Source organism: Coptis chinensis, chromosome 9, assembly GCF_015680905.1.
Source record: "Coptis chinensis isolate HL-2020 chromosome 9, ASM1568090v1, whole genome shotgun sequence".
Taxonomy (NCBI): domain Eukaryota; kingdom Viridiplantae; phylum Streptophyta; class Magnoliopsida; order Ranunculales; family Ranunculaceae; genus Coptis; species Coptis chinensis.
Window position 1 is genome coordinate 61,412,666 of NC_141464.1, and position 6,892 is coordinate 61,419,557.

General features: G+C 35.4%; 2 long non-coding RNA genes across 7 annotated transcripts; one reads left to right on the plus strand and one right to left on the minus strand.

Moving 5' to 3' along the window:
* The first annotated feature begins 591 nt into the window (after positions 1–591).
* On the plus strand, positions 592–3,515 carry LOC147477165 (uncharacterized). Of its 6 annotated transcripts, XR_015207912.1 has the most exons (6): positions 595–818; positions 1,062–1,790; positions 1,887–1,934; positions 2,646–2,715; positions 2,819–2,880; positions 2,984–3,131. It is a non-coding gene; the product is annotated as an uncharacterized LOC147477165 (long non-coding RNA). The 6 variants fall into 6 exon arrangements; XR_015207908.1 differs by having other exon boundaries at positions 593–818; positions 2,646–2,880; positions 2,984–3,132; XR_015207909.1 differs by having other exon boundaries at positions 594–818; positions 1,062–1,934; positions 2,984–3,132.
* Positions 3,516–5,675: 2,160 nt separating this feature from the next.
* Positions 5,676–6,454, minus strand: LOC147477166 (uncharacterized). Its single transcript, XR_015207891.1, has 2 exons — positions 6,333–6,454; positions 5,676–6,055 (listed from the first exon to the last, which is right to left on the minus strand). It is a non-coding gene; the product is annotated as an uncharacterized LOC147477166 (long non-coding RNA).
* Between the last annotated feature and the right edge of the window lie 438 nt (positions 6,455–6,892).

The window sequence follows — 6,892 nt, forward strand, 5'->3', positions numbered from 1 at the left end:
CTTGTTCCTTTTTGAAGGAGTCTGTAGGCAAGTTGTACAAAATCTACAGAACTCCTGTAACTTAGACTCTCTAAACTGGAAATTAGACTCTATCCGGTGTATGATTATGGACTTATGTCAGCCTTTCACCTTTTGTAAGTTTAACTGGATTAGCAGAGGCTCAAATGTTGAAGTTTGTCATGACCTAGCTAAGTGGGCATCAAAAAACCTAGATGAGAGCCTGCTGCCTGAACATATGTTGAAATGTAGCACTATACCTTTGATGCTATAAGATATGACATGTTTCTACCGGGAAAAAAAAAAGGTCTTTTGTTCTATAACTTTATATATACAAACCATGTTTTGAGAAAAACATAAAGCAATAAACCCTTAGACCTATTAATCGCCGTTTTTTTAACACTTATTTGTGCTAAATCGCCTTATTAATCGGCATAAATCGGGCTATTAATTGATCTGCTTAGATCGGGATTTTTTATGCTAATCGTATCGGTCAAGTAGCTTATAGTGCTTATGCGCCTATTAATCGGCTATTAAAACTGCATAGCTTCCAACGTTGTAACATTTGTTTTACATTAGTCGGATTATAGGATACAAAGAAGCCGGCCCCTCTTGCTGAACAAAGTTACACAACAAGGACTTCTTCATGTACATGTCCCTTCCACTTTAAGGTTTCAAGTATAAGTCCGTAGGAAGAAGTTGAAGTATCTCCAAGGGAAGAAGAAATACGATGGCAAACTCTAACAACATGATTATGAATCTGATCTTGGTAATCGCCCTTTTCATTGCAGTTTCCAAAGCCGAAGGTGCATTCCTCGGAAGTAAGTCTGCCTAACCAAACCACTTTCGATGTCAATACGATAGTTAACTACTGATTGTGATGAAAGTGTGAATCAAAGCTAGTATGCTAGCGCATCATCCAATATAAGTTCTCTAACAAATCAACTGTAGCAACTTGTGTCTAAGTTTTAGATTGTTTTATAATTTGGGTCAGAATTGGATGTTGAGAAATGATTTTATCATACTTACTGACATTCTTGTGTGTTTCATATTATGGTAATCAGTTCGATTTCCAAAGAAGGCAGCCTCAACACCACAATGTGAATCCGTGTTTGGCGTCCGAAGTGGTGACACCTGCTTAGCAATCTCCCAGATGTTCAACATGACAGCTCAGTTATTTAGTGATCTCAACCCAAATCTGCAATGCAACAAGCTCTTTGTTGGACAGTGGATCTGCACCAGAGGTGAATTCCATTCATAAAAAAGCTGGTTACTGGGAAATAAGCTTTTTACTCTAAATAAACATCTTACCCTATGAGATGTATTTCACAGACTATTTCGGCTTTTAGCAGCGTTTAGCTGCTATGAGTCCATCAGTCCAGTTGTACTACTGACTTACTGAGAATATGTATTGATTATTGAATAAACGGAGAAAATAAAGTAACTTTAATTTTGCATGGAGGAATGGAGGATATAAGGCAAATAATTTATTAGGCTGTGTTTGATAGGATGTGGTAAATGCAAATTTTGTCACCATTTGTCAATGGGAAATTTGTTAGGTGACAATTGCAAATAACTATTGGCAAATTTAAATTTGCACCTGTTTGATAATACTGTGGCAAATATCATTTACCATGATTTGTAACAATTTGCTGCTGTTTGATTGTCAAAGTTTTTGCCACTGCAAATTTTTCATTTTGTTTTAAAAAAATTTTGCCGGCAAATAAATTTACGTTTTCTTTTATCGGTTCCACCTTCAACTCATTCGCTTCTCTCACTCTCTCTGACTCAAGGTTAGCCACCGAAACTCTCTTCCCCTCTCTCTCTTTAAATTTTATATATATAAAAATGAAATTATTTTAACTTTGATTGCAATTTCAATTTGACAGATTTGGAGCGGCAGGATTCATCTCTTTCTTATTTTAATTTGAATCAAGGTGAGAAATTTAAATGATTTTCACTTTATCTGTTAAATTTCCAAATTCGACTTTGGGAGTAAATGATGTAAAATAATCCAACCGAGATTTGCAATCAAATGTTGGTTGCAAAATGGAATATGTGGTCCCAACATTATAACTGGCGAAATATTATCTCATCTAAAATAGGTATTGTGTGTTTGACTGTTTCATTTGAACAGAAGTATAATTTGAGGATCGTCCTAAACACTCCTATCCAAATCGTAATGTCGATAGTCGATACTGAACTAGGCAGTAGGAGTAGAGAGTGGAGAATGTGATCCCACTGAATTTCAATTAGTTTTAAGAATGCTCATCACCTTGCTAAGCACCCGAAAGAAGACCAAACTCTCACTTTTTCACTATAGTTTGGGCTCAATTTAGTTCGCATTTCATCAGACACATTCTAGAAGTGAGAAGTTCAATATTAAAATGAAGAAAGTAGATAAAATGTTTCGATTTGGCGAGAAGTTGAGAGTTCTAGTTGAAGTCTTTTTGGTGTGTTATAATCGACCCATGCATTAGAATGCTACTACTGATCCACAGATCCAGCTGCCGCACGAATTAGATCTCAAGTTTAGTATAGTTTGCACTTGAAAAAAATGTCACTTACTAGTACTACATCGGTAATGCTTAGTATATGGAAACTAATAGACTAACATACTAAAAAAACTTTTAATCCGGCCTTGTCAGGTTCCTTGACAAAGCATTGAGTTCGGCAGTTGTCACTTCAGATGATTGGGAAGTTTGTAGCATTACTCAGGTGGAATAAGCAAAGGCAGTGTTGCGTTTAGCTCTAATTTGGGCTACTTGTTTGATTTATGGCATTGTAGGTCCAGGGTGAAAACTAACACTTTCTGCTTTAGATCGTGAGATGACATCTTCTCGTCCATCACTCCCAGATTCACCGTCTTCATCCATGTTCGAGGTACGGCATTGTTTTTGTGGATAGATACATGCTTAGCTACTGGTTTGATTCCTTGAACCATCATATACTTGCCTCCTTATTTACACTTCTGAAATTTTCACAGGCCAATGATTCCATTACTTCAGTCCAAAATCATTTCAAGTCTCCATCAACAAAAATAATCAAGACTACCCACAACTCAAGATAAGTGATTAATGTCCACCAGCTAGAGGTTCATGCATGGATGGCTTGGTTGGGTTGTTGAAGAGGTTACTAATTGCATTCTTCACTCGATTTGGGAATAGTGTGTTCTCCGGTTCCAAGTTTCAACTATCACGCCAATGTGCTTGAGACGGAAATTTCATGCGAATGCTACAATCTCTTTATAGCCACATTTTGAATTTCTCATGATGATGATCCCTGATGTCCCTTTGGTTTTGGTTGCTGGATGTTAGAAGTCACTTTGTATGGTGCAATTTACCTTGTCTGGGAAATTTTCAGCGGATTGCTGCTGTCGTGATGAAAAGCTTCCTTAGTATTCATATTCACACATGCCTTAGTTTCCTTTGAAGAGGCACTAGAATCTTTTATTATTATTATTATTTTATGGTGAAAAATGCCTAGAATGAAGTTGGTTTTTGGTTTGAACTGTGAAACTTGATAGGTTCTATTTTCATTCATACCCACAATAGGTATGAACATTGATTGTTCATATCTACCCATGCTGAACGTCAGCTATGAACATTGATTGTGGCTATGAAAACATGAACCCAAAACAGATATGAACAATAATTGTTCATATCCCAAATTATGAACATTAGCTATGAACAATAGGTATAAACAAAACATATATGAACAATAAATGTTCACACCCAAAACAGATATGAACATTTTGATTGTTCATACCTAAAGAAGGTATGAACAATCCGTGTTCATACAAAAATAAAACATGAATCCATAACAAATATGAACATTGATTGTTCATACCCAAAATATATATGAACAATAAATGTTCATACCCAAAGCAGACATAAACATTGATTGTCCATACCCAAAACATATATGAACATTGATTGTTCATTTTTCGGGGTGGCGCCGCAGGCGCGTCGTGGGTCGTAGGCACGGGCATACCCTTTTGTATACAAGTCCATTTAACTTCTTTAACCATCCCTGATACGTTTCACTTGAACATGACGTGCACTTCATTTCAGGCTTTCTAATTCCATTGTCTTTTCTCCTTCAAGTTCTTGTAATCTTTAAGTCTGTTTAAAAGCGCGCACAATCCAAAGTCGTCTTTTCCTACACACTTTACTCGCTAATAAGCCCATAAGGAATATTTGTCGTTGGAAAGCATGGGGTGTGTGACCATTTCTTCATATATTTTATCACATATATAACTTCTCAATCAACTATATAGTTGTTCTTCATCAACTGCTTATTAAAACAGATATGAACAATAACTGATACTCCAAATTATGAACATTAGCTATGAACTATGTTGCACGAACACGGATGCGGACGCGGACACTGACGCAGACGCAGACACTGACGCGGTGACTCTAGCAACATTTATGAGATTTCAAGTTGAAGCTTTTGGTGCTGAAATAGTTGTTTTGTTAGCTTTGAAACTTGGTCCTTTTGTTGTTTTTGAAGGCTTAAAGTAATACCATATAGATACCATATAGTGATACCAAGAGACCAAGACTCGTACTTATAAATAATCATTCCTCTCATGTTTCAGAAATCATGCATACACTTGCAAAACCATCGCGAAAATATACTCTTACTTTTATTCATTTAGAGAATTAGTTGTGATTATACTGTTTTTACAGCATAAATTGTAATCTCAACATTTATGATGAAACAACGATTTGAGGGAAATTGTGGTCTTACATGCTTGAAGCTGCATTGATTCGATTCCAAAGACAAAATTCATTGTGGCACACAATTCTAGGTTTCTTCGTACAAGAGATGCCTAAATGCATTTGTGTTATATGTTCATAAAATTTTTTATACACAAGTTACAAAAACAAACGGAACAAACATTAGTACTCAGATGAAAATTGCCACCTTTTTAAGATCGATGTAAAGGTGAAGAACAAACAAAATAACTAAAAGCTAAACACAAGATGGAACTTAGCATGTAAGATACTATATTTATTAATAATGTATATTTTCATTTTACATTGATGTAAATTTTATTGTTACTTCCAAGTTCCAATCTTCTTACGATAACCTCCTCGTAACTCTTTAATTTATACCCAACCTAACATAATCCCTGCTGTAACGCCTTATCGTAAAAACACCCAACAAATTCATAATTTGATTCACCATTTTAGCATTAGATTTTAGTGGAACAATTTGTCAACTGAACCATTTGATTTTCTCCAACATGTTTGCAATTCTTCGTTAAACCAAATTTGTGTCTCCACTCAACATATTCACTTAAATACAAATAATTTGATTCATTTAAATTTTTTGTGACAATGTTTAGAATAGTTAGGAGATCATATGTATAAAAAATTAGCCTAATCTAAAACTTACAAATTTTCCTAACAATTTTGAATTTGTTTCCGTGTTTTTATAATATATGTCCTTAGAACCCCGCCCTTCAAATTTTTTTTATGAATTATCATGGTGTAGTATATTTCACCTACAGATGAACTGGTTTGAATCTCATGCCGTGTTCAGTATTACAAACCGCAATTTCAATACAACTTTGTGCTGTATTGAAATGCTGACCTTCCAAATGAAGCGCATACTAACATGGCACAGCCCAAAAACTGTAATAAAGAATATATTCAAAACATTGAAGCAATTCCGAACCCGATATATATTAGGATAGATTTGAACTTAATAGTCACAAACTGAAAGTAAATAGTAAAGTTAACAACAAATCACATGGTGAAATGAAATGTAACATTTATTTAGTTTCCGGCCTACGTTGCTGGAACATGCATGATACTGGGTGAAATCTGACGCTTCAATTTTAGGATCTGGTCTACTTAGTTGACAGTCCCAGCGACACAGATCCACTGGCCAACAAACAGTTTGTCACAGTTGATATTGGGATTGATAGCAATGAAGAATTCGGTGGTCAAACTAAACTTCTGTGTGATATCAAAGCATGTTTCATTTTCAGGTACTCCAAACACCGCTTGGCAACTTGGTGCTGCTTGAGCCTTCACAGTTTCGGCTGACAAGATCAATAAGAATGCAGATTATTCCGTGAGGAAGACAATGACAATATCAAATCGATGAAAATGTATTTATATAATGCACATGAAGACATGGTTTTCTAGTTGTATGAATCATGAGTGTTCCAATGACGGACGTACTTCACTCATTGTTAGGCCTCGTTTAGTTGTTTATCACTATATACTAGACAATATCTGTTAACTTATTATTAAGAGGAGTTGTTCACTCATAAAAGACAATTTATTTAAAGGAAACCTCTAGCTTGCAGCCCTTACCACCAAATAGTCTTCCCTCGACCATGCAAACAAGAACGAGAACCAAAACCAGTTTAAGCAAAATGTTTGCCATGGTATTTGCCTTTTGCGATGATTTTCCTCTGACTGTAAGTGATTAATCTGTTTGAACATCTTAGTTAAGTATTTATAATAAATTTTCTGTGTAAGGGACAAACATGAAAGAATTAAAAAGTGCAACTTTGTGTGTTAAACAATGAGGCCGGGTTATCCATTTATTTAGTCTATTGATTCGACAAAAACAAGACGCGGGTTCATGTAGACAAAATCATAGAATGTTAACCCAAAGGACGGCAGATATGCTGTGCGGAGGCAAGGCTTCCAAGTATTATCGGAAAAAAAAAGGCTAGGCCACTACACCATATCGGTTGAAAAAAGACACTTTTGGATGTCTTTTTTCCAAAAAAAAAAGACACTTTTGGGTGTTGTAAGGTGACCCGTTTTTTTTGCAGTTTTTTTTTTCTACAACACTTGACAAGTGTCTTTTTTTTTTTCATTTATTTTTAAAAAAGGTCAAATCGGGCCAAAAATGCCCCTACAGT